The sequence below is a fragment of the Calidris pugnax genome, unplaced genomic scaffold (assembly GCF_001431845.1).
Source record: "Calidris pugnax isolate Ruff unplaced genomic scaffold, ASM143184v1 scaffold54, whole genome shotgun sequence".
Classification (NCBI taxonomy): Eukaryota; Metazoa; Chordata; class Aves; order Charadriiformes; family Scolopacidae; genus Calidris; species Calidris pugnax.
Genome location: NW_015090864.1, coordinates 15,950,939 through 15,970,539, shown reverse-complemented (window position 1 = coordinate 15,970,539; position 19,601 = coordinate 15,950,939). Strand labels below are relative to the sequence as shown.

The 19,601-nt window shown below is 37.5% G+C and overlaps 1 long non-coding RNA gene across 1 annotated transcript in view; it reads right to left on the bottom strand.

Annotated features, from left to right (window-relative positions):
* The window catches only part of LOC106889738, a 50,496-nt gene extending 31,217 nt beyond the window's left edge, over window positions 1-19,279 (bottom strand). Inside the window, exon 1 of the long non-coding RNA XR_001412388.1 lies at window positions 19,202-19,279. This is a non-coding gene — a long non-coding RNA (uncharacterized LOC106889738). The remainder of the gene's footprint in view (window positions 1-19,201) is intronic.
* Between the last annotated feature and the right edge of the window lie 322 nt (window positions 19,280-19,601).

Below are 19,601 nucleotides of genomic sequence, written 5' to 3'. Positions count from 1 at the left end.
CCTAAAACCATGGTAAAAAATGACATACCTTGCCACTTTGCCCCAGAAAAAAAATAAAATATGTTTTCCAGTTATCTGAAAATATCCAAGATGAACAGAATCACTGTATTCCTTTATGCTGCTACCTTAAGCCACATTCATATGCTCCACTGCATTTTTATTTCATGTTGAAAGTACAGTAGAACAGAAGCAGAACTGAATCCAGTACTGATGGTAGATTTACTACGAATAAAGTGTTTCCCCACTAAGGGAACTCTTCTGTAGAATAAGGAAGTTCAGAATCCAGCTGCAAAAGATTCCTACATCACATTGATGACAGGTTACTCAACAACAACCAGATTTTCTGTCAACACAGTGTTTTTATTGTAGGACAATCTCAAGTACCCCCAAACCCAAATATACATTTTACACGCTGAATAATCACCCTTATAAAATAGATACAAATATTAATTATTTAAAAGGAGTCTACTCTTTCTTCTTCCTTCTCGCTGCTACGCCAGGCATTAAAATACTCCACTGACTCCATTTGTCTTTAACACACAGGCATATTCCAGTATTTTGGGGGCTATAATTTTGCTTAGTACCCTAGAAGCAGCTGTCACAATCTTCTAGATTTCACATAATTCAGGTGATGACATAGCAAGCCGTGCTTTAACAGTTGATAGAAGCACCACAAAACATTCTACCAAGATCTTAAAAAGATACACCTCACCCAATGATCTCACCAGACATCTCCACACTTCCTAAATGTTTTCATCTACATAGTTGTATTTGGTTTACAGAGGGTCAGCCATCATTCAGGCCAAGTTCATTTGTCACAAATAAGTGGTGGTATAATTGGTCTGTAGAAATGAAAATTTCGTATAACGATACTTAAATTATTATTTTCCTGGGTGTAAGACACCCACACTCTCTGTTTAGGCAGCATCCATTAGTCACCATCAAGTCTGAACCGCAACTAATGAAACAACAATTACTAGTCTTTGCTAAGAACTCGGCCTGTCCCGATTCCCAGCGCAGGGTGTGTATGGTAGGAAGGCTGAGCAAAACCTTATCACCAGCCGGCACGCTCTACAGCCACCTCTTCGGTCTCACCAGGACAAACTGGAACCCAGGGATAATAGACCCGTCCATTCCATGTCAACTGTGGAAATGCTTCATCTCAATCATTCTTGTAATACTTTGATGTGATACTTTGTAGAAAAGGAGGTTAAGAGAAGTAAAACATCTGGGAAAGTACCCGAGTTCCAGTTTATTACAAAATTATAGATATTTAGAACTTACTTTCAGTCACTTATTTTAGGCTTCTATCAACCCAGAATGTATCTGTAATGCCACCACTACTCTGTCCCTGTTTTGCTGCTGATCCACCTGAGAATAACATGCACACAGCCTGAAAGTTTGCTTCCTCAACATGAAAGCAAGCCATTGATAAGCTAAAACTGTTTGACAACCCAAGCCCACTAACCCTCATTCTTCCACTGCTAGCAAAGCCCTGATACCACCTTCATGCTCTTCAGCCAACTTCTCATAGCAGATAAAAGCAATAACTAAGAAAAACCCCAAGCCCTTCAATACTTAGCTTGAGTAAAGGTCCCTGTAGTACAGAATCCTAAATTCAGTAGAGTCATGACAGAATATCTAACACACACTAAAGATAACACAAATTAAAACTATTTCCTTGCCCAGCGACCAGCAGCACAACATCTGTTGGAGTCAGGCTGACTCTGGACTATCACCAGTAATACTGACAGATTTCTAAAGTTCCTTGTTAGGCCTGTTTTCTTGTTTTGACCCTTCACAATACCTTGTGAAAATAAGCTCTATAACTTATGCCAGTGTAAAGCACTTTTTTGCATTCTGAGACCAAAGTCTCAGAAATAGTGAGACTCATACTATTCATAATAATCTCATACTAATGTGCTGCCACTATTTATAATTATCTTTCTTCTCTTCCTTCAAAAACCTCTTTTCCAAACAAAAGTTAATTTACCTTTTTTTTTTTTCCTTTCAATAGGGAAGCCATGTCAGATTTCCGATGCTCCCTGTTAACTCTCTTTTCATGACACTGACTAAATATCCCAGGAGATTCAGAATTACGTCAGTCCCAGAAAAGAAGCTAATGTTCAAGCTTTCACAAAATTTTAGGGAGAAATAATTTTCCCCAGGATTTTAGAAACAAGCCGTGGATTTTTCCATTTCCTTTCTGTCTGTACAGAAGCTCAGGAACTTCCCAGCACTTCAGCAAGTATGTAGGAGTCAGGGCCCAACCCTGCCCATACACAATAACTGGGTCACAAAATTCAACACCCATCACATCGTATGACTTGCACTGGGTGATGGAACAGGGACAGATGCTCCACTTCTGATTACAAGATGTTATCTCTCTTGTCTTTCTTGATTAGGGAGAAAGAACGAACCCACAGCCTCACCACCCCACTGCAGAATTATCCTCCTGTTCTCTTCATTTTTTTTTTAAGCCAAGCTATTTCTTGTCACCCAAACCTCAAAAGTGGGCCTTTTCTTCATAATGTAATTCAAAAATATGCTTTCATAGTAATATATGTTAAAAGAAAACAATGTTTGTAAAGTCTAATACATAGGCATATATGAATTCATCTATGCTTATCCCAGAAAAAAGTGAAACAAAACCATTTACAGCAGTATGAGAGATGGCATAATGGTACCAAGTGCAGTAGCTCCAAACTACATATGAAAGTAATCCCAGTCAGAAAAACCATAACGTGGATAACATCATACAAGTTCTCACAATCAGTCATCAGCTATGAAATAAACATGTAATAAAATCATATTTTTATATTATGTTTAAGCATGGATGTTTAGATCTGTTTTCCTGGCACATCTGTTGAATATGGCAAAGAAAATGCGAGATCCCCACCTGCAGCTTGTGAACACTCTAGAATGTAACAACCAAGACCATTTATTACAAATAGCTATCTTTCCAGAGTACTTCTTATTCATGGCATAACAAGGAAATTGTTCTTTTGAAACAAATTAAGTTTCAACACACATAATATCTAACTAACTTAAAACCCTAGAGCTACCATTTGATGCTTTCTATAAGATGTTTCTGCCAGAGAAGATTTTTCCTTTTCAGGAAAGATGTTAATAAGTACACACATTAAACCACACCATTCCATCGCATAATAAAGTCCTTCAAATTCAGCACCTCCTTAAGCCAGTCATTACAAGTTACACACTACAATCACTTCTTAATTGATCTGGAAATACATACAATATTGATGAAAGTGCTACGAAATGCGTTTAAGACAGCAAATACCTAATGGAAAACAGAAAAAAACAAGACAGAAAGGATTCAGAATGCTCATTAAAATGAAAAATGCCTTCTAAGATTACTCAATAGGAAGCTGAATACAACCATTCACTGAAATTAGCGAATTAAGTTTGCCTTCTTTTCTCTGAATTCTATTAATATACAGACATGACGCACAAGAAGTCTGTACATGCACTTGTATCCATTTTGTTTTGAACTGGTATGTCTCGTCTTTGCAAATATATTTAGAGGCCCAGAAACATGACTACTTCTGCCTTTCTCTAATGCATCTTCTTTCATCTGTCCTACACACTTACCTATGTTAGATTTGTGAACAATTCCTATATAAATTAGTAGAAGTTCATGCACACCAAAAGAAGAACGAACTAATTGTTTGTATGACTGTTAGAAAGCAAAATAGAGAATTCCTGGGTTTAGTTCTTGTTTATTTCTTGGACTGTAAATGTCTAGTATGATCATACCTTCATGGATTTTCTCCCCTACCCGATCAACTTGACTATTTAAAAAGAGAAATTTAATTTAAATTTGGGAGTTGTATTGCTAAAATAATTACTTTTTATATAAGAAAACATTCAGATTCTTAAACGCTTAGCATCTGCAACTAACACTGCAGCCTGTGATTTCAAATCCCTTCACTGAGAAAGCTTTGGGTTGGATACATTGTAAAAACATTGTACATTTGGTCAAGAGTTTCAGTGGAGCTCCTTCAGAATTTTACTTATGATTAAGTTCTAGTTCCAGGCTAACAAACTACATGCTGCCCAGCTTGGAAAAGCTAGAAGAGTTTTAACTGGAACTACAAAAATTAAGGTATATGCCCTAAAAGTTACAGGGCAACGCTACCTGCCATCCAGGACTCCTGTGTGCTCCGAGTGCTTAGAAAGCAGCCATTGGGCTATGTGATGTCATTTTGGGACTGCCACACAAAACAGGTGCTTTGGAAAGATGTAGAGATCTTCCCCCAGCACTCTACTGCAGAACACAATACTGCCATTAAACTGAAATCAAGCTTACTTTCTGGTTTAAGAACAGTAGCTGCCTTGCCTTCATCAAGGTATTTTCACATGTAAAAGGGGGAAAAAAAATAAGGATTATCAGAAGAAATGCATTCATTTTACTTGTATCTCAGAAACACACCCCACAGGGCAGCACAAGAGAAAGCTTCAAGACATTCATATGAAGATATAAAGGCAGCCATTAAGGACTGATTGAAGGTGGACCCCTATATATCAATATATTGCTAGCGAGTGAATGACAGGCAGGACAGGAGTAGACAACAAAAGGACTTTGAAGGGAGATATACAACTGAATAAGAAAGGGGACTTCTGCAGAAAAGAAAAAAAGAAAAAGAAAAACAAGAACAACATGGTACAAGCAACAGCCTTGTAAAATCTTTACAGCAGAATTGTGTTGCAGCGAGAAGCATGACGATGCCACGTACTACAAGAAAAGAGACAAATGTAATTGACAGAAGAGACTACGCAATCCAAGATATTTTCAATGTTTAAATCCATCAGAAACAATGTATCTTACAGCTATTATTACAGGATTTGAAATGACTAAGACTTAAACGTAGCCTTGACATGATGTTGATATTGGAAAATATTTTCCTGTTTATGAGCTCTAGTGAGAGACAGAATAATGGCATCATTCACAGAAAATCAAGAAAGGACATAAGAGGAATTTCAGAAATGGTGATGAAATTATGGCATGAATTGTATTATTCAAGAAAGAAAGTAATGGGCTTTTTAAAATTAGAAGTCAAGTATTTCCAATAATTTACTTGAAAACTTATAGTAAAAGTATTAATACTATTGAAACACTTTCCAGTGTAACTTAACAGTAACACCATTTTTTTAAAGTTAACCAATATATATTCAAACATTGCAAACAATGAAAATTTTACGTCATGTTTTTGCAATTGATATAATCAAAATTTTAGCTAGTGACTGTATGTCAGAAAAATTAATCTTAAGTAAGATGGCAATGTAGAAAAATAGACTCTTGAACAAATTATTTCACAATCTGCATCCAAATACATATAAAGAGGTGAAAGTGCTAGTGTTGATCCAGGAAAACAATGCACAAATAATTTAGCCTAAATTAAATTTATTTTTGTCCACAAATAAGTAATAATTAAAATTACTACTAATACTCTTTTTAAGCTGTTGAGTGAACTCAACAACATGGTTAATGAAAACCAAGGTTTTTTACTTCCCTCAGATCAAACCAGAATTCATCACCTTCTTGTTTTTTTCTGTACCACAACCAATCAACTAACACAATACTTTCATCTGCTATTGTCTCTAGTGAGTGAGCAACTGAGAAAATAGGAAAAAGCCCATCCAAAATAATCTTAAAATAGTATCTGTCTGGAACGATCCATTTAAAAAAATAAATCCTAGTGCTGCATTACTTTCAAGTAATGATTTATTGGGAAGGATGCCTCTGTAGCTTCTAAGTTAGGACTGACATTTGAACAAGATTCAACCAGGCACAAGTAAATCAAACTGAAGTAATCCCAGTTTTCAATGAAGACAAGAAGAATTTTTCTATCATCACATAAAATTTGGGAGAGACAGGTTTCTTCTACTCCATTGATTCCAATGAAAGCAATGCATGTTCACAAGAACTTCTACAACAATGTTCTTCAACTAAAAATCACTAGTTCTCCTACTCCATTTCTGATAATAACCATAATGAAAACCACTTGGAACTAAGAGATGAAGATATTGAACTGTCATATGAAGGAACACAACTGGCTCTCCCCCATGATCTCAGTTCTCCCTAGACAACTTCCTCCATAATTAATCTATTGGAGAACATTTCTCAGAGCAAGGTAGCCACCACATAACTTCTTTATTCTTTACAATCCCTTTGGATTTCTCGGTCCTTGACAACCAGCTACTCCTCCTTTCCCATCCAAGGAGCTGCACACTGTACATTCTAAGCTGTAACACAGAGGATTCCTTTCCCCGCTCATCTCTGGCCCACATCCTAATAAGGGTACTACAATCTCCTTCACCCCACACATTTCTTTCCATTAGAAATAGAACAGTGCTTAGATAATCATGGTCGTTTACCTACCACTCTTTAGAGAAATTCAGTTATAGAGTCCAAACCAGATATTTTTTCTTCCCCCAGATATTCTTTAATCTTAAAGGAAACACATTCTTTCAAAACAACATTCTGAAAAGACAGCTACAGCGTTAGAAAAACAATTACACATCTATAACATTATCCTACATCGCCCATAGCAGTAACATTCACAGAACAGATGTTCACTGCTTTTAGTGGTTTCAATGCTATTCAAATGCAGTACTGAAGCAGCAAACCCGGTAATATTCACTGGTTGAAGCATCAAGAAATCTTTGTTTTACCTTTCTACTGCATAGTACTAGAAGAAATGATTGTTGGCTACATAATGTAAGCCTTAGCCTAATGTTCATACTTACAGCTGCTACTCTTCAGCTGTCAAACCAAAGAGGAATACCAATAAGCTACACAACTCTCTTAAAGCTGATTTAAATGCAAATGAGAATCAGCCAACATGCAGGCAAATTACAAGCTTCTGGAAAAAACACTTATCTCCCAGCAAAAAAAGTGATGTTCCAGCATGTTTTAGGTCGTTACTTAAAACCATTTGAACTGAAAAAACAGCTTATGAAGGAAGATTTTAGTAAAAAGGCATGTGCCAACATTATAATATTGCTTTCTGATTTCTAAATGAAACTGAAGTAGAACACCTCCACTTGAAATACTTAATTAGGCAGGAAATCTAAATCTCATATCCAATTTTCTTTCACCAAAACCTCTTTATCCTCAACATTACAGTAACTTCATTTATTCTTAACATTAACAGGTGCTGTTTGAATTCGGTGCCAAAGAGAGGATAGGACATAAGCATAATATTACATTTGGAAACATGAGTGAAATTTGGCAGAAGCTAACGTGTTGAGGTATCTAAGACACTGCACATGTGCTCCTTGCAGTGAGCTGTGCCAACTATGAAAACTAAACCACTTTAAGGTAAGATGTCTTGCAGATCAGATGTATGGTCTGCACTTACTTCATATTCCAGACAATACAGGGCACAAGAACCATCCCACAATGGCCCTCCGAGCACACATATTTTCCTTCCGCTTTACAGCCAACCCCAAAAGGGTGCAACCATACCAGTTTTCAACATATTTCTCATTATTACTACTTTATAACACCCAGGAATTGTATATCTCAGTAAGTCGTTCACATGTGAAGGCAACCATTGTCTCACACTGAGAAACCCAGAAGATTTAGAAAATTTAGCAGGCTGTAGCCAAAAAACAACAGTTAATACGATTATTTTCATTGTTTCATTAAATAAAGCTTTTCACAATTTTTTTCACTTTCAAGGTAACTAACTCATTAAGAGCCAAAGTTGGCTACATTTCATTCTTTTACAACTTTGCTCAGGTAGGAGCACAATTTTGAGGGTTATCGCACAGGGAGCGAGCAATATGGAAATACACACAGCAAGTTTACTTTTTAATGCTTTGGAAGTTTACGTTTCCCAACTAGGTTATCCCCTCTTAAAATCTCTTATTTTCTGTAATTTAGTCTTTTTTATCTGAAAAGAGAAGGCATCTTTTGCACAAGTGTTATACCCCTACTTAGGAATAAAAAAGAAAAAAGTTCTTTGTAAGTAGAGTCATAGTTGGATCTCCCAGTATAGCCTGCATATACAGAAAATATAATTTATTTTGAATTGAAATAGCTATAAATTCCCTTTTGTTTTCCTGTATCAAGATTCAAAATCATAATGTCTGTCTTAAAAAAAAAAGAAACAAACATGAAGTGGTTTTTTGGTGGGTTTTTTTTTGTTTTGGGTGGGTTTTTTTAAGTAGTCCTGAACTGATACAACTCTAAAACTTCATCCCCAGAAGCAACGAGATCAATGACAGCCATTATTATTCCATTTCCTTATTACAGTATCTCAGGCTGTTAAAATATTTCCTGGTCAAACATTAAATAGAAAACAGTCCTCAAACAATTGCTAAGAGTATTAAATTAGACTAAAACCCTATTATTTAGAGGTAGATTCTGCTGCTCTCCAGTAGCAGAATTTCCTTTCCTGGAAAGCAAAGAGCAGAATTGAATTTGTGTTCCAGTAGAATACCCAAGTCATCAGCCTGCAGGGTACTTTGCACAGGACTGCCCCATCCTTCCTAATGAAGTTGACCATAATGCAGCCAGAAATACAAGTTGATGGATGCAAGACAGTAGGCAAGAGGTCTGAATCTGCAGTGTGGTGGTTGGGTCACTTACCCAAGCATGGATGACTGGGTTATAGCACTACTGTAAGAAGAGAAAAATGTGGGCTTGAGCTCCCTTGGGTTGAAAAGGACCTAGAATTAAGTACTCCTACTTCCCGGACAAATGAACTAATTAACTGCCAGTCTACTATATGGAAGATAAGTATCAATAGCACCTTCCTCAGAGAAAACTGCAGAAAGTGGTATGGAATTTATTTTTGGATTACTACAAAGGTTATATGAATGTTTAAGGTATACCCTAGTTTCCTACCAACCAGCTTCACTGTACCAGTGCTCCACATCACACATTTCAAATTCTAACCAGGAAATCAGTCTCATCAGCATATGGTCCCTAGGTGTCTGCCTCCATACTTTCTTAGCCAGGAGCCTAATCTTTAGGAGCTGCAGTGTTGAACATTAGAAGGCTTAAGTTCTTCTTTAAAATCTAGAACATAAATCCTTCCACTGCATTTTAAAGGTTTGTTTTACGTTTTATTACGGGTTTGTTTTATGTTTTCCAACACAAGAGTCTTTAGGATTTTAAATGGGAAGAAAGTAGGTCCGGTCTTCCTACTGAAGTTTCTTCGAAGGTTTTTTTATTATTATTATTTTTGTAGTTAAATTCTCCAAAATGTACCTGCCTATTACATCTTTCATTGATATCTTCAGAAAATAAAACTTTGAAGAGTACTTGGATTTATCAAAACCTTTATAAGTAGCAAGTATCTATAAATATTAGTCAGGAAAATATTTAAACACAATTCCAGTTTTTGATTCCTTTGTAATAGGTATGGCTTATCTTTGATCACAGATTTTTGCAGTCACTCATTAAAAATGCAAAAAGAATTTGTCTGTACACAGATCAGCCACAGAATAATGATTTGAACATTTAACAGCCTGAGGAAAAAACCCAAAAACACAAAGTAGAACCCACGCACTTGAAGCACTCAAACATCTGCCTGCCTCTCAACACTACTTTCATAAGACTGCCTGCATTCCTAAATTAGAGGATATACCTCAAGTCCCTACTGTTTGATCAACCTTGCCACTCAAAGACAATGTTCAGAGAGTTTAAAACACGAAGTTTTCTATCTTTGTGTTTCTGTTGGTGCACTGCAATAACAAGGAAGCTACTATTCACTTCGTTTATCAGCAATAGTACAAAGAATATGACACACCCTTCCCAGGGAACTGGAAAAACCTGCTAAGTGAAAGCTGAAAAATCACTGAGTACCCACACCTCCATTTTGCTCTACATTTCAACAACAGAGCTCAAGGGAGACTGCAGGGACTTAGCCTTAACCTAGCAAAAGTAAAGCTGAGCAGATAAGCAAGGGCTGTATATAAACACACTGAAATAAATATAAAATAATAAGAAAAAAAATATCTAAAATAAAAGAACAACCTTGGCACAAGAACCGGTTATTACCAACGGCTGATGAATAAATTTAAGTTGAACATTACAAGCAGCTTCCTCATGTTTAGGGCAATTTAGCATTGAAACAGGCTTCTAATTAAAGTAGCGAGGGGAAAAACCCCAGCTGCTTTTCAGGCAGTGCTCCATATGTCTATGACTGTATGACATAGCCTACGAGAGCATGAAAATAAACTTGATGAATAGGGAGGTCCTTTCCTGTCCCGCGTTCCTGAGAGAACAATAACTGTCAAGCAAATAACATCATTCTGATACAAGTCTAAGATACAACCATCTGTCAGGCAATACCCAAGAATAATTGCACCACAGAAAGCAAAACCAGATATTAATACCATAGCAGGACAAACTTTGCCCAGAATAAACTTCATGGAGTATCCTTTCATAAAATGTCTTAGACCCGTAACCTCACTTATCATCTCATGCTAAAAATTGGCTCCCTCTGCAAACAAGAGCTGCAGAAGGCACACCTCTCATGCAGTACTTGCTCCCAAAATCTGAGAGAGCTCGGCTTATTTGGTCTCCACGCAACCGGCCAGTCCTATCATCTGCCCCCCATGCCATTCTGCACACAGGCAGCAGATCACCTTACCAAAACAATATTACATCTAACATGCTCAATGGGTTCTTTATTTGCTACAGTCGTTACTACGTTCAGCCCAGCCAAAACTGGCTGTCAACTGCTTTGCCACTGAAAGGTTCCAATGGCCACTTTTGCCCCCATATCATTAACCAGAAAAACTGCAGCAACCACAATGGTTTTGGACAATTGGTTAGACATAACCAGTCCACAGAAATAACATATTCTATTAGACTAAGCTTTATAGTTTGAAAGAAGAGGCAGCCTTTCAGGCACACCAGCCTTTCAACTTGCTTGACATCTAAATATAAAGAAGTATACAAGTTGGCCTAATAAAGACTATTACCTGCCCCTCTAAGTCTTTCAGGCTAGGAAAGACTCTACACTAACAGGTACAGGCCTGGATAGGGGGTCTTTTTATATCTTCATTTTATTATTGCAAAACACCTGAAATTGAAGACAAACCACAAAATATTTTTGGCTGATAGATTCCTCCTGCTAATTTGCAGAGTCCTTGATCACACCATGCATCCTACAGTTCCCTTCAAAAGGCCCATACCGAAATGTAACAACTGAGTGAATTATAGAAGATGGGAAAGTATGAGCACTCATCAGGAGTTGAGCATCAAAGGCAAACCAAACACGACCATTCAACACTTCTCCTAAAACACAAGCTCAGGACACTCAAGGAAATTACCTGGCAACATAAAAGAGCAAAGTATAGGTAATATTTTTTTCTGTACAACACCTGGTTAAGTTGTAATAGCCAAAACCCAGTTACTCAAATAAATACTTAAAACACATTTTGAGAACAGGTTCTTTGGCTGCTGTCAAACAAATGGTCCAGACACAGCCTGTAGGAAACAAAAGTTTTGATATCAGTCTTTGTCAGCAAAACACCAAAACAGAGGCTGCTTTACAGCTCTTTGTTATTCTCTTTTCCTGTACATTCTCTTTTGGTCACTTCTGAGGAAAGTATAAGACCTCTTACATTCTTGTCAACAGACCTACAGTATATAATTTTTCATTAATTAGCACACAATTTCACTGTAAATTTAGAATTCAAAGACATTTCCTTTTTTCAGTTGATTTCCCCTCTCCTTATCCCTTGCAAAACCACTGTGGTTAAACATCAAGAAAAGTTTTGCAGAACAAGAATAAAACTGTGTCCAAGCAATAAAGTTTATGTAAATTAATCTCAAAGTGTATTTTCTTAGCTGTATTCTCTTAGCAAAGTACAAAGCATGGCAGCTGCAAGAAAGCATTACAATCCATTTTCAGTTAGTTTATATCACACCACAACATTTTCCTACTATTTTAGTTCATCTGCTTATACTAGAATACCAATGCTTTTTTAAACTTGTCATCAAAATAGCCTACACTTTAATTCACTACGAGAGCCTGCAGATCTGATTTATAGTATATTCCAGACATATGACTGTATAATTCAGACAAGCTTAAAAAAAGTATGCTGTAAGAAGACACTACCAAGGACTTCCCGCTAGCCCTGCTAAGCATAAGAGGACATATTTTACTTGACCTACCCCACTAATCTCAGCTAGTTGGACCTTAGTAACAGATGCAAAGCTCAGATGACCACTTCCAAATCCTTGTTGCAGCTCCACCTCCAGCCTTTGATCATTTTTCGTCTGGAAGTAACAAATGGATTTCTGCTCCTTGGCCTATGTAACAGTCTCCTCGTAATCCACCAGCCAATCTCCCTAGTACCAGGATGTGGGATTACTCATGTCAACTTCAGCTGCATTTCTCCCCATCATGTACAGAAAGGGATATATTGGATACAAATAAGACAACTGAAATTTATCTTAACTCTTTATAGGCTGTTTTGATTATTTTGCTATCGGATTAGATATCAAATTACAAAACTACAATATGATATACTTGTAATATGACATTTTAATGTTGACAATCAGCAGTCTGACATAAAAGTAGGTAAATTTAGGATGCAATCTACTTGAACCAGTTTTCATTCCTCCAAATATTACAAAATTGTAAACACACAAATTCCTTAAAGTGCAATTCAATTTTGCACAAACTTATTTTAAACTGGAAGAAAGTTAGAAAGACTATTTTGTATCACAAAAGGTCCTAAGATAAGCATTAAAAACAGGCAAACTGAACTCTTCAGAAACACTGTAAACACTGCAAAGCATACAAAAGGAAAAGCTGTCTGTACAAAACTGTCTTGGAGCACTCAGAAAAGAGGCAGACGTTAAGAATTGCACCTATCTCAAAATGCACACACTTTCTGTCTTCTGCTTCTTCCAAGCTGCACCCACAGACAATTTACAGAATTCCCTATGAGATATTCTGATTACTCTCCTACGCTCACCCCTGGCTGGTTTCCAGGCAGCCTGAATGATTTTGCTATGCCACTGCAATGACAGCAAAGGAATCCCATGTCCCAAGTAGCACAGGGGTCTTTTAATACATTATTTTGAAACAATTTTTTGAAATATTATCTTGGAAGTAGGACTGGGGTAATTCCTGCACACAAATTCTGGAGCTCAAATGCAGTTGTTTATGCCATGTCTCGGGGCAATAAAGTGACACCTACTTGCATTTTTTATTAGCAAGTTGTTGATTTTTTTCTCCTTTTTCATTTATATTTAATTCCAAGTTCACAGAACTACATTCTGGCAGCTGGTACAATCACATGCCAAGTCATAAGCCAAAGACTCCCATGACAAAATATCAAATCAGCAACCCTCTGATGGGACACAAGCAATAGAAAAAGAAATCTGCCTGATCTTGACTGCCAGAACACAGCTGGGTTGAGTTACATTGAGACAAGGTCTCAGCATCAAGTCAAGAATTATCATAAGGAGAAGTCACAGACAGCCTGACCATACTATTCTCCCTTCAGTATTGTCTAACGAAGAAAAACAGAAGAAACACTATGTCTCATGACAATGCAACTTACTGACTGGGAACCACTGACCTAGACAGTGGTACCATGACATTAACTCATCAACCCTAGGGCTGTTTTCTTACTTGGAGACCAGAACAGCTCATCCCTTAACTCCTTAGAAAAGAGGCTTTTATTTAAAGTTTTTATCATCCCTCTTTTAGTTACAAAATTCCTGTAGGAATCCAGTAGATTAGATAGCTTTTCCTTTAGCTTTAGTTTTTCTGGGCACCAAGTAGTACTACTCTATTCCCTTTCAACAGAAGTTCAGGAAGAACGTGCTGATATTGCTAAAAGAAATGTGAGCACCTGACATTCCTTTCTTCACCTCATCATTCTTTTTGCTTTTTTTCCTTAGCCTAAGAAATACTTCACTGTCAAAGGAAATGCGGAATAGTCATTAGTGAGAGAGGGTCCCTGCAACAGCTATCTAAAATTCAAGATCAAATGTTTCTCAAAGTAACAGTTATAGAGGCACACTCGCACACACAAATTCAATCTCCTTGCAGTGAGGGCTGCCTTATACTCGAGTACAAATGCTGTAAAATAATTTTTTTTATATATACTAGTATGCATGCAAGAGAAAGAGTTTGTGCGTGAAAACATCCAACTTTCAGAAAGGAAAAAAAAAAATCTAATTACCAATAAGAGGAATTAGTATCTTCCCATGTATTTGTAACTTCCAGTTTCTAAATGTGTAAGCAGCTTTGCAATAATGCAAACACTAGATTTTTGGATTAACTTTCCTATTAAAGTCTACATGCAAAGAAAACATAACATAGTAAAAAAACATGACACTATTTGGCACAAAGTAACCAGACAGGAGGGTTTCACTCAGGCTGTGGCATGTTCTAACTCCTCATGGGGGAAGAGAGGCTATCAAGTGTGCCTGTCACGCACGCCCATATCAAAACTCATCTCTCTAGTCAAGCATTCACATGAGGAGATAGTATCTCAGCATACTACTCAAGAATGAATTTTGGAGAAGAAAAGGTCATGTCATTACTTACTAATTCAGAGTGGTGTATTATTACATACAAGGTCTCTAAAAGCTGTTCCAAGAACTACAGAGAAATTTGTTTCATTCTGAAGGCAGCAAAACTGATATGGAAGAAGAGGGCACAATTTCCATTATGCAGCAGAAAACAGAAGGCAGCAAGAGCAGTTAGTCATTAACATTTGTTAAGACAGAACCAAAACCAAGCCCTGTTCAAAAGAGGAAGAGGGTAAAGGTATGCTTTTAATTCATGTATGATGGGCACAAGTCATAAAGCCAGCACTAACTGGAGAACACAAAAGGAAAGTTTATCCCTTTGCTTACTGTCCTCTCAAATGCACACCTAAAGAGAATGGAAATCAGCATTTGAATTTGACCAGCCAGTGAATGAGAAGCAGCCCACTGTAAGGAAAGAGACATCTGGTCTCTGTAGGGCGGACACTGTCCTTGAGACTGGGAACCAGGAGCAAGAGAGTGTGCTGGAGTCCTCCAGCCAGACCACCCCAGCTCCGGCCATGCCCTGTGCAGGCAGTGGAAGAAGGACACACTCTGTTCTCATTCCAAACGCGAGGAACCATGAGCTGAAAACTAGCAGCTAAACAAATAATTAGCCATAAGTAAGGTAAAATTTGCTTTTGGACAACTAGGGATAACTTTGTTATTTAGATCTTCACTGTGTGGGCAAATATAAGAAATCTCAGTTAACACATGTAGCTGTTCTGACATACTGGGAACTGTTAATACAAACTGAACAGCCACAGAAAGTCCAATTACTTCAATGAATACTTTCCTGTTCCTATAGCTTGTTAGTCTTTGGCTATATTAATGTGCATGCTGTGTTTTCTTTTCAGGAATCTGGAGATACTCCATCCAAGAAGGTTTTTCTTCTTCCTGAAGTAATGCCACCATCTCAGCTGACCAGCTTATGAAAAGGTACAACGTGCCTGCTGGCACCACATGTCATTCCAGAGACTTTTACTTGTGATGGCAGCAGGTTTATTTTAATAAGCTGCAGTGTTTTGATAAGTAATGCATGTGTCTATTGAACTGATACATACATTTTAAATATTAATGCTTTATCCAAGCTAGATAAAAGCATTAGAGAAGACAGAATAAGCAATTTAATAAGGTGGTACATTTAATTCCCTGAGGTAAGCTAGAAGCATGTAAAACGATGAGTTCAGTATTTGGATAAAACAACCAGAATGCCTTCTGCTTTCTTTCAAATTTAATTGCTATCACCCATAGGAAGCCAAAACCACTAGCAGGAACTCATTAAATAATGTGATAAAGCTGAAAGTCTGAGGAGTAAAATGTAAATTCAACCTTAATGAAGTGGCATTTACTCAACTGTCATCATTGATTACACTTTTTCCACCTACACAACAAAGTTACAGAATTAAACACTGTGTTACAGCTGCCGTCTGCCTCTATTCATAAAGCAGTAGAAAGAGTATTTAACTAAAACCCATCTTCCTACAAGATGTTTTAATTCTGAGCAATAAAATAAAATAAAAAAAATCTAATACTGCCTTTGGTTTGCTGAGCCAGAAGTGAACCACTGGTAAAGAGTTACTGGGTTAAGACTACCTGTCTTCATATTAGAGATGGTGGTTATTATGTTTCTCTCTACTTTTTTCCAGGCAGTTAAGGGGATAATAACCAACCAGTAATGATTTGGGTCACACTCCACTACTTCTTCTCCAAATACAAAAAGAAAAGTAGGATTTTGAAGCTGAGGTTTCCTTGGTATTCTATAACTTATTAAATATAATTAGTTGATCAGCCAGGTCCTACTGTGAGAAAAGGTTACGGAGTTTGCAAACCTTTCCTAACAGGTATTACCTAAGTCTCCTGTGCTGTGTGGAATGTGAATTCCAAAATTCAAATATTCATCATATTAATATCTGTGCATTACTTTTTAAATCACATATCCAGGATAAAAATGTTTTACAACTCTGCTACAATATCATTCTGTACCTAAAAATATTTAAACTCTTCCTCCACAGCTATGTCAGCTACAAATTCTTCCTGTTAGCCAAATTTCTGAATTGGTTTCTAACACCCTTCCGTTGCCCACTCCAACCTTTTTTCCTTTTGAAATTAAAGCATTCAACAATTTTCATTTATCAATGTGAATAAGTTCAGTAAAAAGTCCTAAGGAATCTTAATTATCTTTATTAAATAATAAATGCATAGTTATCAAAGTAGGAGTTAAAATATTTAATACTGAATACAGTACATAGGGTTAGAAAAGTTTTCATAGCTTCTACGAAACGAACACTGGTTACAGCTGGCACAATAAAGTCTTCAACTTTTTCAAGCTGTCAGACTGTTCCTTTGACTCCCATTTCCTCCAGTAACTGCCTTACAAATCCTTCCCTTCACAGCACTCACTGCAGAACTTTCCAGATCTAATAGCCTAGGAAGACATTTTCCTCCACTGTTGCAGTCCTGAAATCTGCTATTTCCAGTCATAATTTCTCCTTCAGTCTGAGTGCTAGCACGCCCACCACCCACTAGAAGTAGTTATCTTCAAGCAGAAATGAAGAGAGGGGAAACTATGGCAGTTTTCAACCATCCACATTTGCTAGCTGTAGCCATGGTTCTAAGGAAAGGACAACAACCGTCTTCTCTACGCTCCTTCCAAAAATGTGTCTTCTGGATGACCGAGTTCTATCTTGCCTCACTACTCTGCTGCTGCACATTACTTTTCCTCTCTGCTTTAACCATCAAGATTTCTTGAAGTTGGATTACTCTTTCCTCAGAAGCACCCAGGGTGTCTCGCCCGACCTGTTTCCAGGTCTCAGGGCCCAGACACATGACTCTCACAGCAGTCAGATGAGGGACCGAAGGCACCACTCAGCATTTACCTCAAAGCATGCCATTCACAGTTTTATCCCCTGAGGTTTGTTTGCCATTTTGATACCCTTGCTCAGACTGGTCGTGGCAGCTGGAAGGTGGTCCAAGGCAGCCTTGTATCGCATTTCAAACACGCGACAAGCTTTCGAAGCAGGGAGCCATGCACGGCAGCTCAGTCAGGGCAGTTTCAGACTTGCTGGGCTAGAGTACTTGCAGCGTCTTCTTAGCACCAAGACAGAACTTCTAGCACGCCTGGTTTTGATGCTATTAAAGTAACAGATTTTGATCTTTGGAGAAGTAACCAATCTTTGAATAAGAAACCTACAACAGCTCTGTGGTACAGACTGAATGTTCCTTTCCCCATCGGAAATTAAATGCTAGAACTTAAGTTGGTGGGACAGAAGTTACAGGTTAGCTATATAGGTACTGGAAGTAACATAGACCTACTGAATCAGTTATCCTTGGAGATTAGGCAGCAGAAGGCTCCTTTCAGGGTCTCTAGGATGTAGAGATAGCAAGGGAGCAGCAGCAAAGCCAGGGTGTGCCCTGGGCAGGCAGCTAACAAAGAGCTGCTGTTTGTCCTGGTGGGAGCAGCAGTAACTTGCCTTGGGCTGGTGGAAGGGAGAACAGTAGGGGAGGAGCAAGGATTTTTAGATATGGCCTACAGAGTGGAGATTTCATACTCTCCTTAGACTTATCCTCTATTCACCTTAACAAGTGAGCAAGCTGCTCATTAGAAGTTGGTCACTTCTCCAGCACTGCTAGTCTCAATATGATGCAGCTTCAGTGTTCCCCCTTCCACACACACACTTCACTCACAGTGCAATCCTCACACAAAAGTTGACTGTGTTCACAGCTTCACAAATGACCCAGATTACAATGAGATAATTAACTGCTCATGAACAGCTATTCACTGAAAATCTATCACAGTAACTGGTAAACCATTGAAAATCTTCATTACTGTATTTGTCAAACCTCTGAGAAGAAGTTTAAAACTGTTTCTTTAGATCAGTTATTAACTCTTCTGGACTGCGATAAAAAAAAAGCAAGGCCTTCTATCAGCTGAACTTGCAAGGTGTTTTCTAAAAACACAAAAGAACTCGCACTCCATCTGCCAGTTGAAGCTTCTAATATGGCCACATGTAATGTGTGAAATAAATATATTCCACTTGCTTTTATTTATAATTAGCAATGTCACGTCCATTTCTTTAGATAGTATTCATGGCATATTGTCTGTGAAACAGCAGCTCTGCATTTCACATGTGAAATGACATTGTTCTTTCTGGAACAGCTTAATTTGCTGAAGTCCAGCAAAGAATACATTATGAACATATTAAAGATTTTCTATGCTCTTTATTTAAACAGATGTGCATGTTCCCAAGTTCCACCACATAATTAGTAGCTCTGCAGCAGTTTTACTCTATTCTTAAACTTGTTATAAAATTTATAGCACAATGTATTTTGTAGTCAGTCATCATTAACTGTTGGCTCTATTAGCAATACACTTTCCTATTTTTTCAAAATTTATACCATCATATATAATGAAATAATGTGAGAAAATTTAGTCAAAAAAGAGAGGCTGTCTTTACAAGACAATAAAGGAACACACAATTAAAAATACTTAGACCACAAATTGGTACAAGGGTGTTTCACAGCTTTATTAATACTAAGCATGATATAAAATTACTCTTGTAGCCAGTGTCATACTAATCCACACATTGTTCAGGATCGTAGAAAACAAGCGACTGGTATCAGAAAATGGTGGGCAAAAGAGTAATCATAAGGTAAGCCTACCTGGATGACCGTCTTTACTTCAGCAGCGACTTAAGATATGCATTTTCCAGACTGTTGAGATGAGAATCTATGAAACCTAAAGGAAAAAGGAAAGCCAAGAGTACTATGACATTGGTTCTAGTCAGTGTTGGAAATATTACATATTTTCATGTTTGGGTTCCAAATGTTACCAGCATAAGTTTAAAGTAGTTAACTTCCCAACAACTGTTGCTCTATGAAGCTCTGCAGAAATAAGAGAAGTCAGAAAGGACTTATTTAGGCTGGAGGTAGAGAGATTTTCAACATGCAAATTTCTTCTGCCTCCATGCCTGTCCTAGACAAATCAGTCTTAAAGCAGTAATTAAGTGAAATAATTATTTCAAAATGGGTACCGCTAAGCTGTATCTAACATATAAATACC